Raw genomic sequence first — 5,803 nt, forward strand, 5'->3', positions numbered from 1 at the left:
TCATCCATGATTTCTAAACTCCATTTATAATATAAACATGACATTAATATGCATGATACATTTGACATACCAATATGATATTCCTATTTTGGGGGCCTAAGGCTGTGACAAAATAAGACTTATTTGTCGTGAGGTATAGAGAAGACGAAATGGGGCTAAGATGGTGACGACAAAATGTTGGAATGCAAGGAAGAGGAGGCACAAGAAAGATGATGTGCTGATGAACTTACCTGCTAACGGAGTAAACACAATGGAGAGGCGAAGAGGCAAAGAAGCGCGAGGAGGAGAACAAACAAGAAGGCAAACAGACAAGAAGATGAGAAAGAATGCGCGCGAGAAAAAATATGATTTGTAAAGACAATTCAAATATTTTTAAATGTAACTAAGATGTCCGCAAATGGTTGTTGACGGCATTCCTTCTGTCTCACATGTCAAGCTTGGGAAGGTTCATGGCCACTTACCCCGTATGAGGAATTGCAAAGGTACATACTCCGTAACAATTATCCTCAAGGCATGAATTAGGAATAAAACGTTAATTTAGTTCGTTCTTGAGAATTAATTTATCAGGAATTTTAAAGATACATATATGCTTTTTTTATTTTCTAATAGTCAATCCCATATATTTTAATGTTGATTCTAGTAATATAATTCCTCGAAATTGAAGAAAAAATTGATGGTCCTAATCCCTCAGTTGATATGATAGCAACTTTATCATATGTTGTACCTAACACATTGGCACGTAGCAAAACTTTCACCTGCATTCCTTACTGCAAATAAAAAAAAATGAAACATGCCAAGGAATTTTCATAGTTCATAAAAGAGGCAGGTCCAATCACACAAAGAATAAACGTATATATAAGTGTAATAATCACCGCATCTGTGAAAGGCATCCAAAATATTGCAGACCGGGAAGTGTCTGCACAAGACATTCTCATAGGCTTTGGTTAGGCACATCTTTAACTTTAATATACTTGATTTGCTTATAATTTTTTTAATCATTTAATTTTGATTAAATTATGATATTTAAGTCACTTTCTTTCTATATCTACAACTATTATGTTTTTTTTACTAAATAAATCTACAGTTATTAGACATTATGTAAATTAATTTTTGTATCCACAATGCTTTCTTATTTGTTTTTTATGATGTATCTATAAGTGTTTATCAAATTTATTTTTTAATAAAAAGCATGCGAAAATAGTGTTGTGAAAACTGGATGGGTCCGATCAGATCGGACCCAGACTCCTAATTAGACTGATTGAGTTATTGGATCAGATATGTATGACCAGACTTCCAATTAGGTCGAATGAGTTATTGGATCAAAGATGCATGATCGAGACTCCCAATTGGATTAAGTGAGTTATTGGATTAGAGATGCATCTGAACCGATTTGCTCTCCTGTGAACCGGTTGGTTTTGGCAAAAATCATTGATATGATGGGATTTGAAAAATCGCTAAGGGTTTAACATGTTTATTAAAAAAAAAATGTAAAACAACATTGTTGTCATGGAATGTTGCGGTTTGTCTATGGATGCTTGTTTCATTTTCAGTTTTCACTTTCCCCTCCCTTAGTTCCCATGCATGACCTCGACAGAACCGTCACCCCACCATTTCATCGACGAACAAACCTAGAGATGAAGTCTTTTGAATCTCGTCGGTGCACGAAACTTGCCTCATCATTTTGCTGGCATCTGAATCTCGCCTGCCGCACCTGACTCTGTTGCTCCCATTTTGTGTTTTATGTGTACTTTCTTCTGCGTGGCTAATGTTTATTCTCACTTTCTGCTTTCTATTGTGGCTTGGGTCTAGTCGAGCTCGCATAAGTTCATAATTTCTCGTGAATTTGATGTTTTTAACACTATTGTCTCTACCAAAGCCCACTTCTATTAAATACTTGTTTTTCACTTAATCTTTTTTATTTTATCGTATTTAGAAAATAGGGAAAAAAATATAGAGGTTGAAATGCAAATACATGCAATATTCAATTTTCATCTTCTCAAAACCCTTTTAATTATCTTTTTCAATGCCTTTTAATTTGTGAGTTTAGCCCAAATAAGCTAAATAGCATATTGTGCTTGGCAAATTTTTTAAAAAAAAATCTTGTAAAATTTGATCATTTTTTCATATTTGTAACAAAATATATTAAACTATTAAAACGCTTGTGTGAAGCACGTGTTTAAAACTAGTTAAGTTAAATTCTCAACAATATATTATTATGTTTTTAACAAAGGTATTTATATAAGTATGTATTCTTATTTTATTAATGAAATAAATCAAGTGCAAAATCCTAGCATTAATCCTAGGTTGTACAAAGTCTACCACGACCCTACCAAATAAACCACAACCGTGATAAAGTTTGCTCGACACTTATTTCTTTTTCATGGTTAGTTGATTTTTACGGTCTAGTCGTAGAAAATCTTGACACTGTTTTTTTTTTTCCTCAATAGTAGGAGGTCCTCCATCTACTGACAAAAAAATCAGTCTTTTAAGTTGCAAATGTTTGAAGAATAAAAAATTTCTTTCATTCAATGAGCAACAAATTTCATCATCTTCCTCCAAGGGGAAGAACTACTTCTTTCCAAAACTGTCAATGACCAATGAAAAAATGATAAAGACTTTTTGGTTCTTTTTTTTTGTTTCTTAGTTAACTATCCATTAATCTCTTTATGTGTTTATATCTGGTTTTTGTATTATTTGTTGTCTAATGTAAAAGGGGAGTTGGGCTATGCCTTGCAATGGAAGGAATTATGTCAATTGTTGATTCACGTTACTTTGAACTGAGATTCACATTTTCGTTTCAATTTTCAAACGTAGAACCAAATATATTCTACATTGATTATCGATGTGTCACGTGACGTATACTTATATGTTTCGGACAACATGACATCATGTTGATATATACAGTGGTTGTAACTTAATCCCTTACTTGAATATGTTATTTTAGTCCTTTAGATTTTATAATTATGTGATTTTAATTTCATAAATTTCTTAATTTTTTTTTATTTTAGTCTCCATAATATATTTAATAATAAACATGAATAATATTATATTACATTGAATATTTATAATAAATATTAAATGCTTATATTTAATACAAATAATAAATATTTACCATTATTATTATTATTATTATTATTATTATTATTGAAGATTATTCATCTATTTATTTTATGATTATTTTCAAGTTTGTGATTTCTTTCTATATTTAATTTTTTTAATATTTTTTATGTTTTAAAAAATGAATTATAAAAAATTATGAATTGCTTAGGTTTAAGATAAATAAATAGTTAAAATTTATTTTTTATTAGTGATGTAGTAATACATTAATTTACAAAGGAGACCATTTGTCAAAGGACTAATACGTAAAAGATAAATTAATACACATTAGAGTTGATCCATTTCTCAAACTCATTGTGAGAGACAAAACACTCTCTACAAATACTTAATACAATTCTATATATACTCAACGCTTAACTAAGTCTCCATTTGAGTTGATCCACCTACTCAGTAGTAGAATTACTACTTCTAAGATTAATAAAGTTTAATGGTCATTAAAAATAAAATTAAAGTTTAGGAATTTAAATTAATTCCAAAAGGGATAGATTGTTTAATTATCTAGTTTAAAGTGTCTACATACAAAGGGTAAAATTTAGAAAAATTGAGTATTTTTTTTCCTTTTATTTATTTAACACAAGAAGGTCAATTACTTCGTATACAAGTATCTAATCAAGAAAATACATCTCTAAAAAAATAACGTAAAACTTACAAGGCACAAATTTTAGTGGTGATATAACAAACTATTTTCAGAAACAAAATCTCACCACAAATCGAATGATGTAGTTAATAAAGCTTAATCAATATCTCATTTTTGAACAGAATGCATGCCCTGCACATAAGATAAAACACCTGGCCATTTCAATTTGTCAGTCTCTCTTTTTCTTTAATTAGTTTTCTATCGTAACGCTATAACTTTTGAGGAAAATCTACATATTTCTCGTGGCTCTGTTATGACGCCAAATAAACTGTTTTGTGATTCATTCTACTTTTCTAAAAAATATGGTGTTTAGGGTCGGAGGCTATGCATGTGTTTTTTATTTTTCTGGGTCTTCATCTCTTGTTGGGCTTTTCCAAGTTAATTGATTGCCAATTGCTTGTTGCACTTCCAATGTTGCTTCATGCACTTTTTTAAGCTTCTGAAACACCTATTTTGTAATTATAATATTTCAAAATAGTCTTTTTAGAAATTATTCTGGGTAATTTTATATTCTAAGATAGATGCAGAAAGTAATTATAAGGTGTAAGAAGTAATTGCCTATTGATTTATATTACACACTAAGAAGAAAAAAAAATGAGGTAGCAGGAAATAAGGGGGTTTGTTGTTTACATCTCTTTTTACTCTTCATACTTCCATTTTTTAAACATCTCAATTTTTTAAAAATTATTATATACTATAAATTGAACTAAAGATGTGTTTCTCTTACAATACATAAATGAAAACTAATTTTTATTGTGTATCGTAAAATGGACACCTCTTTTTTTGAATTTATAATGAAAAAAATAATAATTAATTTCTACAATATATTATTTTAAAAATAATCATGTTATTAATACGAAATTCTCATTCATTTCACATATGAGTAATCTCCAAAACTTTCTATGTTGATACAAAGACTAGCTAGTTTTTGTATGATTTCATGTTTAAGGAACTAATATCTGTGAACCGCATTTGCATAAAAAATAACTATATATATATATATATATATATATATATATATATATATATATATATATATATATATATATATATATATATATATATATATATATATATAACTATCTCCGGAAAAATGTTAATAAATTGAAGAAAAAATGCAATTAAGCCAAACCTATTTAAGCTGAATTTATTTTAATAAATATTTATTATATTTAATATTCATAACAAATACTTGTATTTTAATGAGTATATTTAAAAATATTATATTATATATAAAAATATAATTCTTGTACTAATTAGGTTTTTTTTAGGTATGATAAATGTATGATTTTAGTCCGAATTTGAATTATATCAATTAGATCTTTAAATATCATAATTATATAATTTTAATCTCATTATTCAATATTTTTTTATGTTACATTGACAGATGATAATTGCTTTGACACACTTAGTTGGTCTCTCATTTAGCATGTTAGTTCTTTAGGTTTAATAATCGTGTGATTTTAGTTTTCAAAATATATTTAGTAATAAATATAATATTAATATGATAAATATTTACTATAATTGTTAAATTTATTTATTAAAATATACTTCTTATAAATATTTATTATAAATATTAAATAAAAATATTTATTATACTTAATATATAAGTACATTTTAATAAATATATTTAATTATGATAAATAGTTGTCTACAACGTGAACAAACCAAATTGGAATCAAGGTAAAGTTGCAAAATTGAATGGACTCAAACCATACATGTGGAATTAGTACCACTTAAGCATTCCAAATCAAGTAACATGTCAACACAATGTTATGTTAATTTCATCATACAAGTGTTATGTCACTTACACAACATTAGTCAATATTATATCAACATATTTTAATTAATAGAGGGACTAAAATGATACAATTGCAAAAACTTGATATCTTGAGAATTCCTTTGACGCAATAAAAACTTTGATGACTAAAATATAATTTTTGCATGACACAATTGGAATTAAAAAAGACTAAAATTATAAATTTGTAATACCTAAAGGACTATAAGTACAATTAAATTTAACTATAAATAGCAAACATGTAAACAAGA

Source organism: Glycine soja, chromosome 17 (genome assembly GCF_004193775.1).
Source record: "Glycine soja cultivar W05 chromosome 17, ASM419377v2, whole genome shotgun sequence".
Classification (NCBI taxonomy): domain Eukaryota; kingdom Viridiplantae; phylum Streptophyta; class Magnoliopsida; order Fabales; family Fabaceae; genus Glycine; species Glycine soja.